At 36.3% G+C, this 21,871-nt stretch overlaps 1 protein-coding gene across 1 annotated transcript in view; it reads left to right on the top strand.

Annotated features, from left to right (window-relative positions):
• Positions 1-21,871, top strand: part of LINGO2 (leucine rich repeat and Ig domain containing 2) — a 464,489-nt gene that overhangs the window by 54,704 nt on the left and 387,914 nt on the right. The window contains exon 2 of the mRNA XM_033237532.1: positions 15,405-15,437. The gene's annotated coding sequence lies outside the window, so the exon portion shown is untranslated. The remainder of the gene's footprint in view (positions 1-15,404; positions 15,438-21,871) is intronic.

The following is a 21,871-nucleotide window of genomic DNA, read 5'->3' as shown; positions in this document are numbered from 1 at the left end:
TAGACAACAATCTCCTAAGACTGGTTTAAGGTGAGAGTCTAAGGAGACATGCCCAAGATTCTGAGGGCATAAAGGGCTGTAGCTACATTTTAAGGTAAATTACAAATAATCCGTCTATACCAGGTTATAGCAAAAATAATTGCCTTCCTTGAGCCTTGAAAATGAGTGAAGAAAAACAAAAACCAATAATTTGAGTAATCACAAGTAGGTTCTCATGTATGGTTTCCAGCCTGCTGAATTCATTCTACTTGGGAAATCAAAAAAAAAAACCTCAAGTCAAATATTTACAGTTGCTGAAGTTTGGTAAAGCTTCTAAACGCATGACAGGAGAAAATGCAAATTATATCTGATTTAGTTCACATTTGGCTCAGGCATCAAATAATTCATTCAGATAAAGCTTCAAGGAATATCGGCTTAGAGTCAAAAACCAAACAATACACAAGGAAGTACCATAAATAGGCATACCACAGATGAGAAATCGTATCTTGTGAACCTCATTAATAACCAGAGACATACATACTGAAATGAAGGGTGAAATACAGGATTGGCAAAAATTAAAAGTTGTGTAATATGAAGTTTTGGCAAAGATGTGGAACAAATAAAATTGAAAAAGTCCCTGGTTCAAATAAACGTATTTGGGAAACAAATTGGCATATTACAGTAAAATTGAACATATGCATGCCCTATGACTCAGCAATTCTACTCTTAGCAATAAACCTAAGGGAAACTCTTATTTATGTGTCCCAGGATATCTGAATCAGGAGACACATGGGTGAATGTTAACAGCAGCAATGTTTATATTAGCAAAATAGTGGAAAAAGCCCAAATGTCCATGAACAGTTGAATAGAGGGGGACAATGGCATATTTTCACACAATGGGATACTCTATACATTAATGAGAATTAACAAACCACAAGTGCATAAAAGAGAGATTCTATCATAGAGACATGACACTGAGAGAAAAAGCAAGTCTTAGTTACACAAACTTCGAAAACATGCCAAGTAGGATGTTAGAGGTTACTAACCGATGTAGTAAAACTATAAAGAATAGTAAGGGAATGATAAAGCACTATCTTTATTTTATAACTTTGGTGGGTAGGAGTAATGACTGATCTCAGTAATGGATCCATGAGGGCCTTAAAAGTGATTGGCACGCTCTATTGCTTAAATTGGGTTCCTATATTAGGTACACAGTGTTCATTGCATTGTAATTATTTATTGCTAATGCAATGTTTACAAACATTCTTACTATATTTTAATACTTAATTTTAAAAAACTAGAAATACTGTAGACACAATACTGCTTGATATTCTTCTTATTCCCATATAAAATATAACTGCTTTGTTTCTCTTTATTTTTGTTAAAATCTAAGTAATTATTTTGTTAAGTATTTTTAACATATTCGTCTTCATAACTTATTCTAAGAAATCTCTACCTACCTTATAAAGATCCTATCTAGAATAGTTTATTTTTTAAATTAGAAGTGCCATATTGGAGAAGGTGTGACAGAAATTCTCATATACCACACAAAGTATTGCTCTGTTAATTGAGGTAACCAACTATGATTGTTTCAAAAGACTATTAAAGTTTTTATTTGTTGAAGATATTGTGTTTTTTTTAGAGTTGTATACTCTGTTATCTCTCATTGGCATGATACAGAATAATGAACATTCCCTTCATCTTTAGAATCATTCATTGAATTATATATTCTCTAATCTTTCTTCTTCATTATTTAAAATGTATTTTTCTATGGTAGGAGTAGGAAGAAGATATGTACAGTTTAGGTAAATATGAATCAGAGTGAAATTGAGTACACACACCCCTCCACACACAGACAGGAATCTCCCTTTTAGTATTTAGTGTCTTAGTAGCAAATTAAAGAACTAGAAAACTTGCCCAACTAGAAAGCTTGCCTCTTTCATGTGCACATCAGTGTCAAAGGACGCGGCCAGATTCACAGGATAAACAAGCGGTTCTTTATCTCTGTAAGAACATTGTGTATTCTTTCCCTTTAAAACAGAGATACACTACACCTTCTCAAATCTTTGAAATAGGGGATCCTCAGGCAGGCAGAGGGATATAAGTCATTGATGTTGTGTTATGTGCAAGGCTTCCAATATTAAAGTCTAACTTAGTTGGAAAGAAGATTTCATGCTTGTTGATATTCCTCTCAAAGGCAATTATCTACTGCTATCATGTCTGAGTTCCCAGAAGGCCCAGAACTGTAGTATTTTATTAATGATGTTCTGTAAGAAGATATATATTGAATTGTGTTGTTTCATTAAAAATAAAGTCCACACAGTTTCCAAGGATATACCGGCTTCCCTAATAAATCCAAACTGCCATCCCTCTTTTCTCTCTGGGTCCATTTTCTTTTGCCTTCTCTGTATCTGTGCCTAAGCCTAGCTGCAGTTATCTGGAAAGGTATGCTAATGAAGCACATGCACATATATTTTTTGATTATCATTTCCTGGTTTTTATGGAAAGAAACACAATTCATAGAGGATTTAGTACGTTTGAGACTTCCAGGGCAAGATTATATTTTGAATATTTATCTTTTGTTCACTCCATTTCCTTCTGCTTCATAATTTTCCCTAAGCTGCATATACCTTCTTTCCGGCCACAAAGCCTAATTTTATTTGCCTAGAAAGAAGAAAATAGCATTATGAAGCATAGCAGTATCTGTGCCTTTTCTATATTTCTTAATTCAGAGCAGAAGCATCAAGTTGAATACAGCAATCCCTCCCCCCGACACACCTGATTGTGAGTTCTCCTTATATAAAATCAACCTGTATGTGAATTTGCGTTTCAACAGCTGTGAGAAAACGGAATCTAGTCTAGGTAAGCCCAGTGAATTTTAAATCACTTCAGGTGAGGTTAATTATATTATAGAAGGAGCAGAACTGGAAGTAGCAAATTAGGTAAGGTTAAATGCTACAGGAATAGAGATTCTAAACACTGAATCTTTAAAAGAATGAAAGGAAGGTAATGCTTCCTTTAAGACTGGTCATAAAAACATATTCTTAGAAGTATTCAATGCATCTCACTAGAGGTCAACCTCCAAGAATTTAGAACTACGCCTCTCTTGTGCCCTCCTGTACCCTGGTGTCTAGCTTAGTACATCACAAATGGTAGACATTTAGTAAATATTAATTGAATGAAAAGAGAATGAATGGATAGGAGTAAATAGATCACACCCAAGAAACAAGAATCAAATTAACCTTAGATTTTTCAAGGGCAACAGTGGATACCAGAAAACAGTGGAGTGCTATTTGTAAAGCATTAAAATAACTTAGGATATAGAATGTGATATCTGGCTAACTGCTGTTTACATGTGAAGACATTTTTTTTTTTTTTTAAATCACACAAAGCCTCTGAAACTTTGCCAAAAACCCATACAAGGAGCAGTTTGGATCGAGAATCTAGATGAGAAAATTGTTTAAAATCTTAGGAGGTGTTGCAAGAAACATATATTTTTAAAGTAATTTTATTCCTTGTTATAAACTGTTATAAATATTGATAAGAGCAAAGAAAAGGAGAAAGCACTAACAGAATAAAAGTCTAGAATGATAATGCCAACATTACAGACATGTTTGAGGAGTGGAATTCAATGAATGTGATGTGTGCTGAAGTGGTCGTTTTAAAAATAATGAGAAAAAGGTGAGACAATTATTACTTAAAGGTATGAAAAAGGAGACAAAATTTAAATAATAAACTAAAATGAAGTAGGTCAAAACATATCAGTAACTACAATAAAATGTTAGCTGAAAAAATGTCCAAATGATTACATACAACATTATTACCTTTTTTAAGTTACAAATACCACACATACACGGGCATATATATATATATCGATATAATATATGGTGGATAACATGGAAAAGAAGGGAGTGATAAATGTGGAATTCAGAGTATTGGTTGCCTGAGGTGATGGATTGAGGGGATTATGTGTTTGGAGTTAAAGAGGAGCATAGGGTCAACTTCCTAGTTTTTGTTTTGAGTGCAGATTTGCTCATTATATTATTAAAAATCCGTAATTGTCTAAATGCAATTTTCAAATGGTCTAAAATAAACTAAATAACTATTATGCTAGAAATCAGTAATATATTAATATTTATCACTAATTTAATATTTATAGATTTTCACATATGTTGTATTGCATAATATTTTATTTTAGTGAAAATGAACGTATATAAAAGGCTTTCATAGCTATAATCCTGCCCTCAAGCCTTATAACTTTATTTTCTCTATTAGCATAAGATCATAGATTTCTCTACCCCAAATTCTTTTAACACAGGAATTCTATGCAAACCTAAGCACTGCAGGTGAGGTGGGAAAAAAAATGCATATACAAAACAGATGTATTTTCCAATTCAGAGCTTCCTTATATTAAAGTCTCTGTTTAATTAATGTTACACAATATTGTATGGTTGACTAACTCCCCTTCTCTAAGCACCCCGGGAATATCTGAAATATTGTACAGATGCTCTTACAGAGAATTACATTACTAAATGTCATTAACGTAAATCAACATTCAGCATTAATGTAGTGGTTGGGGCTTGGAAGTGACAAAACCCTCTGGTTTTCATTCACCTCCAAATTCCTGTGTATATTTATGGCTTCATGCACAAGGAATTTCTCTGTATGGACTGCTTCCTTTCCAGGGAGGGATCCCCTGAGGAGTCTGATTCCCCACTCTCTACAAACTGCTGCCTCACCAGTAGCCTCTACTGCCTTCAGCATGTGGACATTTTTGGAAACCTTCCTCCAATGAGATCATGGACTTTCTTAAGCCTTTTTCATACTGTATGGTCACTTGTGGGAGATTAAAAACAGAGGAGAAAGTATTCCAGGTAGGGAGGGACTGTATGTAGATATACAAGAGGCATAGCAGAAACCTAGGATCTTACACACACACACACACACACACACTGAATGGTGATCTATAGTGTTTCAATTTTATAAATGAAAGAGTGAGTGCTGCCACCAACCCACGTGGGCAGAAGTCACCCATGGAGGTCCTTGCATGCATTTTAGGGTGAATAATCTTCATCCTACAGATGAGGAGCTATAAATGAAAAAATTTTAACTGGGGACGTGAACTCAGGGGACTTAGCTCTGGATTGGGCTTGAGAAATATCGACTCTTTAGCACAGTGACAGACTTCACTTCCACACTTACCACCTTTTACTATAGGATCCTTGTTTTTTTTTGTCCATATTGTTTTAACTGTTATATATGTGTTATATGAAATCAATCTCCACAAATCCTGTTTGGAAACAGGTATGAAAAAAATGATAGTATTTATTTAGTGATTTCAGTGTATCAAGAACTCTTGTGGTAGTATTTCATTTAATTCTCACAATAATTCAGGGAGGTAAACACTATTTATTACTAACCCCATTTTACAAATTAAGAAAATGAGTCATGGGGACAAGTAACTTTCCAAAGAGTGCACAGCAAGTTAAAGGGTTCCGTCAACTGTCGAGAAACAGAGCAAGTATTATTGACCAATATGCTTTAGTGTTTTTTGATTGAAATATGCCATGTGGCCTGTAGAACTGAATTATAATATCCTGTATGAAGATTGTAGGTGTTGAAGAGCTGCAGACTGCACGTGAATGCCCCCCCCGCCCCATGAGATTCAAGGCTTTGCTCTAAGTATTGCTGATATAGAACACAGGAACCATGAAATGTGTTTAATTGGTGTTCAGCTAACTCTCCCTGTGTGTATTGTTTCTGTCCTTAAAATAAATGAGCACCTATTAATGGTCCATAATGTGTTGTCGGTATTTAACTAAAATCATTTAATACATAATTTATCAATGTGATTATTTGGGAAAGATGTATCTAATGAGCTTTTCCATGTGAATCATTCCGTGAGAGAACATCTTTATCTGAATTCTAGACATTTGAGACTTTCTAACAATGCTTTCATATTTTGATTGTCACAAATATAAATGCAGCTAGCTGAGATAGCTTAATAATCAGAAACAGTACTAAAGAAGAAATTGAACTAATATTTATTTTGTGTCTAATAAATGGCAAGTACTATCTATGACCTCACTAATTCTCAAAACAAACCTTGAGGCAAGTGTTATTATCCCCATTTAATAGAGAAGGAAACAGGCTCAGAGTAAGTAGAGAACTAGCTCAAAATTTCCCTGTTAATAAGTAGTAGTGCTGGGATCCAGCCGAGGTCCATCTAAATCCAAGTACTTGGCTCTTCACACTGTAATATCCTGACTGTAATATGCTGCTATTAAAAGTGTGCAGGCATCCATGGATGTATAAAAAGAAAAAGAAAAAAATTAAAGATACAAAATTTGAATGATGGCCTGAGCCTTTTGACTCACAAGGCAACATTCTAATGATTTGGCTAAAAATCTTCCCCAAATTGCAGTGTTGGGTTAGAAGTGCAACATAAATGACCATCTGGGTCAATTTTTTCAGTGTCAGTACAAGACCACCTTTCTCCTAGCTAAACACTTCCATCAGACAAAATTGGATAAAGTAGGGGCAGAGGGTGAAGATTTCCTTTAAAATCTAAGATTATAGTCAAAGACATAAAGAAGGGACTTTATAAATAAACATTTCGAAAATATGTTTTTTTTTCTTATCGATGGTGCTGATTCAAACACAAATATGGTTTTATATATTCAAGATATAAATATGTTGGCGTATATATTCCAGCCTAAATTACAAAGACACATTTAAACTCCCCACACAAATAGTTATAATTATGTCCTGTATTCCCTGAGGGGCTGTGATTCCTGAGATCTTCTACCTGCATGTGTAGCCATACTCAGTTCCAAGCTGTATGATTATATTAACAGCCTGAGATTCACCAACCACTGGGGACTGAAATTATTTTTACTGCCACTGACACCCAAATGCCCATAGACTCACAGCTTTTCCCTATTTCTACCATGTTAGTCAAAACTCTGCAATTGCCTTTTTTTTAACTCTGCTCTGAAGTTACCTTCCACACTAGGACTCTGGAAAAATTGATGGCTTTCTCCCTGAATCCAAACCCCATTCTATATAGGCATAGTCATTGTCAGGTATCCTTTTCTAAAAGACATCACTTTCTACCAACCAATGGTGGACTTCATTGGATATTGATGCAAATCAAAATGGTGTTTACTGTGTTCCTTTGGACCCTGTGTAGAGGAAGCTCCTGACCTGAGAAAGAAATACATACTCAAGGGCAAGCCTGTAGTTATACCCAGCCTCCACTCCTTATTTCTTCCTTATATGCCTGAATTGCTATGTACCTAGCATTTCTCATTCATGTGAAATACACATTCATTTCTGCTTCTCTCTTCCCATCCAATCCTTAGTGTTCCATGTTCTTATTTTAAGTCTGGACTGCAGCTGTTCTATATTCCATCTCCAATCTATCCTACGTATCACTGTCAAAATGATCTTTCCTAAACTTCACTTTGTTTATACTGTCTCTTTTAAGAAAGACTTTGTAGTTTCCTATTAGCTACCAAATAACCTAAAAAATATTAAGCTTGACATTAAATGACCTCCATGATATGATGTTTCTCATCTTTCCAGACATCTATCCTGTACTTCTTCACTCGTACCCTATATGCTTATCCAACTTGCCTGGTTTTCATTCTTTGATCACTGACCTTGACTCTTCCATACCTTGAGGACTGCTACCTCCTACTTCTCCATCTGTTTCCATTAACCAATTTTTCATGGCCTTTTTCCCCATGAAGTATTGTTTTTTAAAGACTCTAACCATTGGAAAAAAAAACTTTATAGTCATTGAGTCAATAATTTACTCTCCTCTATGTTATCCTCTATTAATGGTCACCTAGCTTATGTCTGGTGGCCTTATGGAAATTGGTGGGTAGGCTAAGAAACAGGCTGTTTCTTATCCATATATTGCCAGGTACATTTTAGACACATTGTGTATGTTTGAAACCTGTTTATTAAATGAATGAACACATGAGTGAATGATTGATGGATCGGCTGTTTCTTAAGGCAGGAGTCAAACTTTTCCTGTAAATAGTCAGATTGTAAACATGTTCAGCTGTAAATATGTTCAGTTCATATATGGACTGTGTGGCATCTAGTTAACTCTGCTACTGTAGCAGCAAAGAGGACATAAATAACATATAAATAAAAAGAAGTAGGATGTTTGCGGCCTATAATTTGTGAACCCCTGTCTTAATACAAGTCATCTTGAGACAATTTTTAGTTAGTATTCTTCTTCTTATTACTTCAAATTTCTCTAGCTAAAATGTTACGATACTTACTTAGATGTTCCAAAACAACATGCATGGCCCCACTTGAATGCAACTTCTTCTGCCATTCCTTGCACTATTTTTAGTTTCTTCACTAATGTAGCCTTTCTCCCAGATTGTGTCCCATTTGTTTGTGGATCTTATAAAATCTGGCATCTTAAACTAAAATCAGTGCTCCGTCTTGATATGACAACTTAAAAGTAAGGCAGGTTCATTTCCTGCCTTCCTCTATATACTACACATGTAATAATAAAGCATACAATAGCATTCGTGTTTGTGGGAGGCACATCGCATTTCCTTTTGATCCTAAGTCATACTTTTGCTCTGCACTCTTGCCTAAACCATTCTGTATTAAGGAGTGCTGGTTTTGTTTTGGGGAGGAGGGCAGGGGAGTACTCGAAATTTAACTTGTAACTCAAGTAAAATTGTTGAACAGAAACAGATAGATAACCATTGGAGCAGAATATAGACTAAATCCTGGGCTTCTGATTTTAGGTACAGTGCTCTTTGAACCACACCACTCTACTTTCCTAGTGTGAGGGGGAAAAAAAACATGATTTCAAATTAGTGAACCTGAGCAACATTTGCCAGCCTTGTCAATAGGGCCCCATCAAACACACATGAAACACACCTGCTTTCACTCTCGTGCAGGTGCTACCTCAGCAATTTTTATAAAATGCCCTCTCATCGGAAAAACACTTTATGGCTTCATGCTGACTATACTTCCTTCAAAATTTACCATATGAAAGGCTTTATGACATTGCCCCAACCTCTCCCTGTTATTTAATTAAAAGTTAAATAACTTTTAATATTTTTAATATCACAAGGAAATTATTAAAACATTATTTTCCATGCTGATAAGCTCTGTCCTGTAGTGCTCTTTGTGGTTCAAAGTTAACTCCATGCCTTTGTCAGTCTTTATCTGTTTGTCAGAGTACTTTTTGTAAGTGCCTTTGTGATGTTAAATGTAATGTACTGTGTACTGACAATCACTCAGCTATAGGAAATCTGGGTTTCTTGGGCAAAAATTGACTTTCTTCCCTGAACTCATGAATATTGATATCTAGAAACTGAGGTGCATTCTTACCAGTGTCAGGTGTACTTGCATTATAAGTCAAAGTAAGCTTACGAGTATGTCATATACATCTTTGTATCTTTCACAATCCCGATTAAATTATGAATGAATTGATGTAAATCTATGATGCTACCTTTCTGAAGTTTCCAGGTTTATGTATTAATGGTACTGTTTAAGAAGAGTGAATGATCCCAGAATAAAGTTAGAAAGCCTAACTCGACAGTTTCGTAGCCTCATCAGTCAGTAGGGAGCAATGGTCTAGTAGATTTTCTGGAAGTCTGGAAGAATCTTTGACTTAAAGCTCACTGAGTAGAGTGTGCTTTGCAAAATCTACTGCCTCTTGGTGGAAAGTCCCCCATTAGCTGCATGCTTCACTTAAAGTGTTTCCTGTATTTATTGCCACGTGGGACATATAATGCAGATTCCACGGGGAGGTTCCTATCCCAGTTACCACAAGTTTAAGTTTCACAACCCTCTGATACTTGAGAGCTCTTTCAAAAGCCTCCCTGCTTAAAATGGCATAAATAGCCTTTTGTCCACTAACTGAAGACAATTAAAGATAAAACTAAAATAAGCTAGTAGCTCTTCCTGGACATGTAGCTACTATTTTCTGTCTCTCGATGGATAGGTTAGGATACTTTTCTTGGAATGCTCTAGTTTTATTTTTCTATCAGAGGAATTTTATCTACAATTGTGTTTGTATTTATTACATTTAAACCTTTGATGCAGTGTAGTGGTGGCATAATATGAGTAAACCAGTGATGCCACAAATACTTAAATTAATAGAAAGTATAAATGATTTGATCTAGAATTAAGAGTTGTGAATGAAATAAAAGATTCGGTGATGCAGAATTTCTTGAGGAATGGTGTGAAGCACTGTTCACAGCTTGTAAAATCTTAACTGGATTTTCTCACAACTGCATAGAATTAGGCAACTTCTGTGTTCTGATTGTAAATGCTGCCTGAAGTAACATTTTACCGGACTGTAAATTGTTCTGACTACATTTCATGCCTGATAAAATTCTTACGTTTATTGCAGAAAATGTAAGCCCTTGTTCCGTAACTAATCTTTTAAGTTTTCTGAAATAGAGAAGTCTTGAATAGTCTTCCTAGAAAAATGGCATGATTAAAAGTATCATATTGTTCTTTGCAAATAGGCTAATATAATTAAGGATTTTGGTCACAGTAACCTTGGAATGAGTCCTGAGATATGTTTTATAGGATACACACACATGTGTGTACATGTATACTATATCCACTTGAGCCTTGAACAATGCATGGGTTGGGAAACTAACCCCCCACACACACAGTTGAAAATCTGTGTATAATTTTTTACTCCCCCAAAACTGAACTATGAATAGCCTACTGCTGTCTGGAAGGCTTACTGATAAAATAAACAGTAGGTTAAGACATATTTTGTGTATTATATGTATTGTATGCTATATTTTTATAACAAAATAGACTGCAGGAAAGATGTAAATCTTTCCTGTTATTAAGTAAATCATAAGCAATAGTAAATGTATTTACTCTAAGTAAAATTGGACTATCATAAAGGTCTTCATCCTCTTTCTCTTCACATTGAGTAGATTGAGGAGGCAAAGGAAGAGAGGGGGCTGGTCTTCCTGTCTCAAGGATGGCAGAGGCAAAAGAGGTGGGGGAGGTGGAAGGGGAAGCAGGCATACTTATATAACTTTTATGGGAAAATGTCCATGTATAAGTGCATCTGCATAATTCAAATCTGTGCTCTTCAAGGGTCAACTGTATTTTAATATATTATAAATCAATGTGTGTTTGTACATATCTACTAACATCTCTGTAGAAGTCTAGATTTCAAGAGATGTAAATACATTAGTTTAAGTTCCAATGGCAGTATAATTGTAGCTATTGTGTAACACTGAAGAATGATGACTTACAGGCTGAAATATACCATCATTGCCTATGTCTACTGCATACACAAAAATGTTTTGAAAAATTGTTTCAACTCTTCCTTTTGAGAGGGAGAAAAATATAATGGAAAGGTTATGAATTTCAGACTCAGACATATCTGTTTTCAACTCTCTGCTCCATATCTTCCAAATTTTGTAAATCTTGATTGAGGTAAATTTTCCTGTGAAACAAACTCTGAAGCAGAGGTTTTCAGGCATGAAATTTATTGGGAAGTTACTTGGGATCAATGTATTTATAGTTGTCCCAAGCTGAGGAAAGGGAGTCCAGTCTTTGTAGTACATTATTAATCAATCATTAGCATGAGCTGCCTATGAATAACCTGTCTTGGTCAAGGCAGTTCCCTTGGGTGGAAGGTGGAAAATCCCCAGAGAAGGACTCAGCTGTGGGCTACCAGCAGCCAGCACTTCAGGCAGCTAGGGGAGTGAGTCTTTGTCATGAAGGGGGTGATGCCATGTGGCATCTACTTGGCACTGCTTGCATTGTATGATATATTTATCCCATCTGAGAACAGCTCCTCCAGAATCTGAATAGGTCACCATCTTTAGGAAACCTCTTAGAAGAAGATTAGTGGGGAGCCATGGCCCCTGCTATTCAAGCTCACGACAGATACTTACTATCTCTCCCTTCCCTTCCCTTCCCTTCCCTTCCCTTCCCTTCCCTTCCTTCCCTCCCCTCCCCTCCCCTCCCCTCCCCTCCTCTTCCCTCCCCACCCCTCCCTCCCTCCCCTTGCCTCCCCTCCCTTCCCCTCCCCTCCCTTCTCCTACCCATTCTAAAATTCTCCCATCCTCAGCTAGTACCCCCATGGACATATGTGGCCTATCTTGTGGGGTAACACAGACTATTACTAAGGGATCTGAACCCCTCCTCAACATTTTATTTTTAGGCTGCTATACATGTCCATTTATTACAACAACAACAACAAAAAAAAAGGAGCAAGGAAATTTTACAAAATGCCTAGTGTATCACCTGCTTGCCAGATACTCTTTTCTGCCCTTATTGTATAATAGCAGCCACATCAGATCCTGATGAGGAGACAGTTATCCTGGTAAAGAGAGTGACCTTTCTCTTTGCTGCCAATTTCTTGGCACAGGAGCCCAAAGTAATCTGGTGTAGGATATAGCTTGAAGCTTTATGAGATTCCTACTGTGTCCCCTCTCAGAGTCAGTGTCCCCTCTTGGAAGCAACCTCCCTCTGAAAACCAGGATCTCTAGACCCACAGAGCCTAAACTTTTGTGAACAGGAAATGCAAATTTCCCCATTTAAGACTGTGGGAGTGATGCTAAGTTCAACTACTTCTATATTTTCCACTTTGTTCCTAGATCCATGTATTCAACCTGTTGGGGATGCAGTATCAAAGAATGGTCATTGATTTGGAGTATTTACCACATCCTTTAGGATTCAAAAGGCTGGTCCATCACTCATCAGACCAGCACTTTCTGCAGCATGCAGTGCATACCAGGACAAGTGGATCTCATGATTATGTACCCACTGTTCTGCCTCAGTCCAAAGTAGTCCCATTGGCCTGGATGATATTATGCAGTATCATGTGTTCACATTTCAGACACTCTGTAGGCCCTCAGATCTTGGTGCTAAACAAGGCCCTGCAGGCATGTAAGGCAAACCCTTATTTGGAATTGACTCAGTTCTAGTCAAAATGAGTTACTGTTCCTTCTAAGGTAGAAGATGTGATAATCAGCTTACTACTGAGTGGCAGTCTGAACCGGGGAATAATACTGAATTAAGACCCAGCGTCTACCCCCGTTGCTATTAGGTTGAACAGCTCATCTACGTTTTCAGGTGTGGAAAATCAGAAATGGATAATTGAGTGGCCCCATTGGAGCAGATGGATGCTGCCAAAGGAGTGGAGAGAAGCTTGGTGTGTGTGTGTGTTAAGGGGTATGTGTGCGATAAGGGGTTGGAATTTCTTGGGTGGGGTGTTAGAAATACTAGAAAGTCCAGAAAGAGTCCAAGAATAGGTCCTGGGAGTTCTTAAGCTATACAAGAGGGTAGTCCTCTAAAAACTCACTAATTTATACACTTTGTCCTTATCTTTTTAATTTCCTGTTTTTGTTTGCCTTCGGTTTCTGAGTTTCTTTTCAATCTTACTTTACTTTTGGTCAAGATGGGTCAATTTGTCAAATTAAAAGAACACAGGCTAACTTGGCAAATTTGGGCAAATAAATGACTTTTGTGAGACTCAATTTTCTCATTTGTAAAAGTGGAGTAAAATGGCTATTACAGAATTTTAAAACCTGCTTATAAAGTGCTTATACATGGTGGATGATCAATAGTTGCCTATCAATATTGAAACACTCCTAAAAAATTCCTGCTGAGCTAAGGAGGAATGGATAGGGCTTCCATCCTTGTTTGGGGCTCTGGTTGTACAGATCTGGCAAGCTAGAAGGAAGGCAGGCAGCTGAAATGAGTTACTGGAGATCTGCTTCCCATTTGATCTAGGGACCCACCTAATAAGCTGTTTCAGTGATTGGCCTTGCGTTTTTGCTCAGTTTTTGCTTTCATTTTAAAATAGTATAATTTTTACATTTTTTTTGGATGTCCTTCTTTCTGGGTTGTTACATTTTTAAAAATTTGTTTTCTGCTTATAAAAAAATACTATAAACACTTAAAGCGTAATATACATGTATCATGGAGGAAACAAGTTCCATCTTCAACCTCTTATTAAAAGGTTACTTTAAGTGTCTGATAGCTATTCCTTTAGATTTGTTTCCATGCACAATTGGATATGATATTTTATATATAATATATATATACACACATATTTTTAATAAAAGTAAGATGATGTTATGTATATTGATGTATCAGATACTCTGTGGGCCTTCAGATCGTGGTGCTGAACAAAGGCCTTAAGTACTTTGTCTATAAAATTGGGACAATACTACTACCTGCCTCATGAGGTTGTTGTGCAGGTTAAAGGAGAAACCTTTGCAATTCACATATGCCTGTAACATGCATCTATGTCATACACATGTAAGCCTGGTTGTGTCATGCCTGCCACAGTAAATATTAGCTATTATTATTATGCTTGTCTGAATCCATATCTTCTTCTTTTTTTTTTTTTTTTCTTTGAGATGGAGTTTTGCTCTTATTGCCCAGAATGCAGTGCAGTGGCCTGATCTTGGCTCACTGCAACCTCTGCCTGCCAGGTTCAAGCAATTATCCTGCCTCAGCCTCCCCAGTAGCTGGGACTACAGGCACGTGCCACCATGCCTGGCTAATTTTTGTATTTTTAGTGAAGATAGGGTTTCGCCATGTTGACCAGGCTTGTCTTGAACTCCTGACCTCAGGTGATGTACCTGCCTCAGCCTCCCAAAGTGCTTGGATTACAGGCATGAGCCACTGTGCCCAGGCTGAATCCATATCTTAAATCCCAACAGGATGTTTTATGTTAGTGTTTTTCTCTTACCTCCTCATTCCTCAAAGAGAACAATGAGTAAAAAAAACATCGGTTGGGTAAATACAGCATTATCATAATTACAATTTCCCTGAGAAAAGTGGCTTGCAGTTTGAATATTCAGCATCATAATTACAATTTCCATAAGGAATGTAGAACAGTTATTATAAACAACAGAATAATCACTTGGTCCATAAGGGAGAACAGATTATTAGGGGAGTGAAGAGAGAGAAGCAGCAAAATCATGTGTTCTAATCAGCATTCAAGAGTAGAAATGTAGAACCTGAGAATAAATTGTAATAGCACCTTAAAATACTCTTGCCTGAATTTATCAAAAATCTTACCATGATGGCTTCCATGGGATAAGTGCTGCCTATATATTTTTTTCTTTCATACAATTTAATCATGTTTATTAAATATCCCCTCTGCATTTTTACTCACTGTCATTCATGATTTCTATACCCATAAGAAATTTTAAAAAGCAAATTATGACAAAATTTAAAAAGTAAAAATATATTTAAAATAATGTAGGAGAAAAAGAGTTTTATCAGGTTTTTTTCTCTCTGTAGTTAAATGCTTCTTTCCTGTCCACAAGAAAAATGGGTAAAAGTTAAAAGAAAAAAAGAAAATGTCTTTTTGACTTCTTGTGTTACTTTAATAGGCTTTTATTTCAATTTCCTTTTTTTGTGTGTTTTCTATTTTTTAGGTGAAGTGAGAAAAACAGAATGCAGCTTTCAAGGTTGGTACATTTTATAATTTTTATTGTGAATTGACAATCTGTAATTGTATAAATCTATGGGGTAAAAACTAATGTTATAGTTTATGACTCCAATGTGGAATAATTAAATCAAGCTAGTTAACATATCCATTAATTTAAATTTTTAACATTTTTTTGTGGTGAGAAGATTTCAAATTTACCCTCTTAGCAATTTTCAAATGTAAAATACTCTGTAATTAGTTAGATTTACCATGCTGTGCAATAGAACTAACAAAAAAAAAAGCCTGTTCTTCCTGTCTAACTGAAATTTTGTGCCCTTTGACTGTCATCGCTCCATTCTCTCCAACAGCCAGCCTTTATAACCAGCATTCTATTCTCTATTTCTGTGACTTCAGTTATTTTAGAGTCTACCTATAAGTTAGAACGTGCAGTACTGCCTTTAGTGCCTGATTTATTTAACTTTGCATAATGTTCTCTTGTTCTATCCATGTTGTCACAAAAGACAGAATTTAACATATACGTTAATATGAAACAATATGAAAGTAGCAGAGCAAACTATATCCTTAGCTTTGCACCAGTAGCTATTAGAAAACATTATGTATTTATTCTCCTCACTCATGGACAGAAAAGTACAACATAGACTTAAGTGAATTCAATATAGCAATTATAATAGCTGAATCAATCTGTAGCAAAATCGTGAAGTTGGAAGTACATAACATTTTCATATTAACATTTAATATTAATAATTATTCACTCGATCCATCTATCCATCATTCAATTCATCTACTATTCATATATTTTTATCAGTGAATCCTTATTACATATTGTGTACAATCTCCTATCATCTAATTCCTCTCTTCATACATTGTTTGACTGACCTTCAACAGATTCTCAACCCTACCCCTTGCTCCAGCACTTTCTGCTTATTACTAACAATAAACCTTCACCTATTATAACAGGTATTCGATTTTAACTTGCTGTATCTGATAAGTGAGCAGTGTTTCCCCAACATCCCTCAGCTTATGTGTATGCCAGTATGTCTACTTCCAAATAATTGGGACAAAGAGGAAATCATCAGGGCGATAACTACCAAGTGTATTGTAATTCAAGTAAATCTGGAGAGTACAAAAAAGTCCTAATCTGGCCTCTGAAATAGAACACTCAGAACTGAATTTATATATGAGCACCCTTGGATAAAGGTATAGTATAGCCCTACAGTGACAAGATACTATGGCCTGAATGTTTTTGTCCTCTAAAAATTACTCTGCTGAAGTCCTTCACTTGATCTTAGCCAAAAGGCCAAGAAGCGATACTCTGCTGAAGTCCTAACCCCACGGTCTTAGGCAGTGAGGCCTTTTGGGAAATGATTAGGTTCATGAATCATGAATGGGATTAGTGCCCTTATAAAAGAGGCCCAAGGGAGTTACCTTGCCCCTCTCAGCATGTGAGGACACAGAAAGTGCTGTCTCTAAGGAAGTAGGCTTTCACCATACAGTACTCCTGCCTGTGCCTTGATCTTGGACTTCCCAGACTCCAGAACAATGAGACATACATTTCTGTTGTTTAAATGCACTCAATTGATGGTTATTTTGTTATGGTAGATAGAACAAACTAAAACACAAGTGTTCTCATTATACAAGTTTGAAACATGAATGGGTTGACATGGAACTATCATCTCCACACTGGTCATAGATAAATGGTAAAAATGATCTGCAATGTCCTTATGGAGAAATTAAAAAAGGAAAATAATTCTTGATAACTCCAGACCCATCTCCAGGAAATATTTAAACATTTGAGTGAAGGGGCCCAAATTTGAACCTGCCTATGAAACCTAGTCTATCCCTATGATATCCCATGGTCATGCTTCCATTTATATACACTATGTAGATGCTTCTGATGGCTTGCATTAGCCACTGTAGGTAAACTCATGCCCTTCTTATAAAAGGGAAGCCCAATAACAGATTTTTAGATTGAAAAATGCTTCAACTGTTATTCATTTTAATCATTTTTTGTCTTCATATAATAAAATCCAGGCCTATAGAGGTTGAATACGTAAACTCTTCTAAATCAGAGTTCACGAATGACCAAATAGGGACCACAATCACATTGTTTACCATCTTAACATAGGGCATCCCACAGTGGTTGGTATGGAGGATAGGAAAGTCTTTCATTTGGAATGGAAGCCATTTCTGTAACAACACATTTCATACCAATCTGTTGCCTAAAATTGTTTGTGTCCGCTATTTTTAAGCATTTCTCAAAAACCCTTTTACTTCCCTGACTATATCATGATCTCCCTGACGGTAAAGCTCATGGCTATCATTTCTCTGTGTTTTTACCATATTTATAAATTTTAGGTAAATGTTGTGTGGTTCATTATTATTCTAAACCTTATTAATAACACTGAACCTCTGCCTCTATTCCAACTCAGTGAATTCCACTGATACTCTTTGTAGAAGATCTAGAAAAAAAATTCACTGAAGGAAACCAGAAACCAAATAAAGATGGCTGGGTTTTGTTTTTGTTTTTGCGTGTGTGTATACTTTGGAATGTGTGTGAGGAGGAGGTGGTCAAAAGAAATCACTTAAATTTATCTGAGACTATGTGGGTTTAATGAGTTGCAGGGTAAACCATTAGAGTAGCTGAAGAGAATAGAGAATGCCTACTGAAAATGTGAATGTATGTTTGGATAGATAGAGAGGATCCAGAGGCTAAACATTAGAATAAGTAGACTCAATTTTTAAATACAGAAGAAAGGTTAGGAATAAGAAAACTAATTTCCTTTTTATTATAGATCTCAGATCTAATTTCCTTTTGTCCTTCCTGTATATTTGAAAATAGGATGTAGCTCTTCTTTCCATGTGAGAGCTGTTTAATATTTTCACACTGAAAGTGTTGTGTTTAGATTTGAGCACGACACATTTAGAAATCTATAAATAACCTATTTTGCCCTTCAAAATATACAGAATGTCAGTCAAAGAAGCAGAGATTATACAACGATTATTAATTAAAGAGGAATACCAATATTCACTTTACTCTTTCAAAGATCACTAAAGGTGATCAAATTTATAACTCACAGCAACTATTTTCACAAATCCTTTTATTCACCTGTCAAATCTTTCACACTGCAGTGTTTCAAATCTTCATCAAAACCTTACTTAAGCCCTAGTTCTTGCCACTTTTGTTACATATGTAGCTCTCTCTCCTTTCTTCCAGCATTTTATTATGTAGTTCAACCTAGTCTGTCTTACTAAAACCTTCCCTCTTACTCACCTACCTCTCTGATTTTGTCTTTCTAGATTTTCCTATGAAAGAGGAAGAGATAAGAATTAATAGGCAGATTATGGAAATGCTGAGTGTACCCAAATGTCAGTAAATCTTGTCTCAACCATATATACTATAGCATGGTGATGGACTCAAAATTGTAAGCAGTGGCAGCACGTGTAGCGGATACAGCAATGGATTCACTTGTAATTAAACATGGTGTGAGCTTTTATCTCTACTCCCTCCCCAAAAGTAACTAAAATAAGAATAAAGGATAAATAATGCATAACCCCCCAAGGACAAAGTAATCAAGAAAGGTGACAGACAATAACAGACTAAAAATGGCAAACACATTTTCAAAAATTTTAAGTGGATGGACAAAGATAGTCATAGTAGCATGACAGAAGGTTGTAACTGAAGCAATCAGAAAAGTAATAATAATGAAAAGGAGTCTAAGCTGCTGATCCCCAGAAATGCCCAGAAATTAGACATGTTAAAGGTAGGGATTAAGGAAGTGACTGAAAACATTAAAATGGGGGTTGAAAGTTTGTAAATGGAAGAATTGGGCTCCCAGATTCATTCCCACATCGTGAAGCCAGGCAACTACCCCGACTTCATTTTGTCAGAGACTTGAGATATACGTTGTGAATACTGCAATTCAACTGGGGAAGTATTGGTCTTGGAAATCCTAAGATCAGTTTAGGACACGAAGAAGGCACTCTAGTGAAAACAGGATTTAATTAAAGTATACAGAAGTAAGATGATTAAATGAAAGTATGCTTATGAAAAACTGAGACCCTCAATACATCTCTCTGACTTAACTCTCAGAACTCTGGAAGCCAAGCAGGAAAACAAAGCATTCCTCTCTGGAGACTAAAGAACTCAAAAGGTTTGCATTTATCTGATGGCAAGTGATGATGAGCATTTTTTCATGTGTCTGTTGGCTGTATGAATGTCTTCTATTGAGAAGTATCTATTCATATCCTTTGCCTACTTTTTGATGGAGTTGTTTTTTTCTTGTAAATTTGATTGAGTTCTTTATAGGTTCTGGATATTAGCCCTTTGTCAGATGAGTAGATTGCAAAAATTTTCTCCCATTCGGTAGGTTGCCTGTTCACTCTGATGGTAGTTTCTTTTGCTGTGCAGAAGCTCTTTAGTTTAATTAGATCCCATTTGTCAATTTTGGCTTTTGTTGCCGTTGCTTTTGATGTTTTAGACATGAAGTCCTTGCCCATGCCTATGTCCTGAATGGTATTCCCTAGGTTTTCTTCTAGGGTTTCTATGGTTTTAGGTCTAACATTTAAGTCTCTAATCCATCTTGAATTAATTTTTGTATAAGGAGTAAGGAAAGGATCCAGTTTCAGCTTTCTACTTATGGCTAGCCAATTTTCCCAGCACCATTTCTTCCAAGAAGTAGGGAATCCTGTCCCCATTTATTGTTTTTGTCAAGTTTGTCAAAGATCAGATGGCTGTAGATGTGTGGTATTATTTCTGAGGGCTCTGTTCTGTTCCATTGGTCTATATCTCTGTTTCGGTACCAGTACCATGCTGTTTTGGTTACTTTACTGTAGCCTTGTAGTATAGTTTGAAGTCAGGTAGAGTGATGCCTCCAGCTTTGTTCTTTTGGCTTACGATTGTCTTGGCAATGCAGGGTCTTTTTGAGATACCATCTCACACCAGTAAGAATGGCAATCATTTAAAAATCAGGAAACAATAGGTGCTGGAGAGGATGTGGAGAAATAGGAACACTTTTACACTGTTGGTGGGACTGTAAACTAGTTCAACCATTGTGGAAAACAGTGTGGCAATTCCTCAAGAATCTAGAACTAGAAATACCATTTGACCCAGCCATCCCATTACTGGGGATATACCCAAAGGATTATAAATCATGCTGCTATAAAGACACATGCACACGTATGTTTATTGTGGCACTATTCACAATAGCAAAGACTTGGAATCAACCCAAATGTCCATCAGTGACAGACTGGATTGAGAAAATGTGGCACATATACACCATGGAATACTATGCAGCCATAAAAAAGGATGAGTTTGTGTCCTTCATAGGGACATGGATGCAGCTGGAAACCATCATTCTCAGCAAACTATCGCAAGAACAGAAAACCAAATGCCACGTGTTCTCACTCATAGGTGGGAATTGAATAATGAGATCACTTGGACACAGGAAGAGGAGCATCACACACCGGGTCCTATTGTGGGGAGGGGGAGGGGGAAAGGATAGCCTTAGGAGATGTACCTAATATAAATGATGAGTTGATGGGTGCAGCACACCAACATGGCACAAGTATACATATGTAACAAACCTGCACGTTGTGCACATGTACCCTAGAACTTTAAGTATAACAAAAAAAAAAAAAAAGAAAGAAAGAAAGAACTCAAAAGAAAAGAAGTACAGATAGGAATACTGTTTTCTCCCAGGAAAAAGTCCAGTGCTTTATTGTGGGCTGCACTAAGGCTTACCAACTGACAGATCCAGCAAATACACCCAGAGATTCCAATCAGCCTTGGAGGTCCTGCAATAAACAGAAGGAAACTGCTATAAACAGAGGAGGGAATTGTACACCATGAAAGAAGAACACCAACACAAACAGAAAAAAAAAAAATAAGACAATGCAGGGTGTAAAAGAAAACAATGGAAAGGCCATAATACTCTCAAAATGATGAGACATTATATCCCCTAAAGTAGAACAGGATGTATAGATAGATTAGAGAGAGATAGAGATAGAGATACATAGATAGAGGTAGATGTACATAGAGAGAGACAAAGAGAAAGAAAAAAAGTAAAGGCTCTTGGAAAAAGAGGGAAATAAATTGGAACATATTGGAAGTTACACTTAAGGAGTTTACAGAAAGTAGAAAAAAATGACAAAAAGATTTAAAATGGGGGAAAAAGTTCAACAAACCAGAATTAATTCAGAATACCCAGCATCTGACTCATAATAGTTCTTGAAATAAAGAAGTTAGAGGTGAGTGATTAATAAATAATAACTGCAAACTAATAGCCAGAATTATTTTCAGATTAAAAGGGCCCAGTGATGCTACCAATAACAAATAGGAAACCAACATCATCATAAAAGTTCAGAATAGAAGAGACAGAAGAGTCCACTACAGCTTCCAGAGAGAGAAGAGAGAGGAAGAAAAGCGTCACCTACGAAAGAGTAAGAGCCAGACTA

The sequence above is a fragment of the Trachypithecus francoisi genome, unplaced genomic scaffold, assembly GCF_009764315.1.
Source record: "Trachypithecus francoisi isolate TF-2019V2 unplaced genomic scaffold, Tfra_2.0 Lachesis_group16, whole genome shotgun sequence".
In the NCBI taxonomy this organism is placed as follows: domain Eukaryota; kingdom Metazoa; phylum Chordata; class Mammalia; order Primates; family Cercopithecidae; genus Trachypithecus; species Trachypithecus francoisi.
Note: the sequence above shows the minus strand (reverse complement) of the source record. Positions and strands in the feature narration are given on the sequence as shown.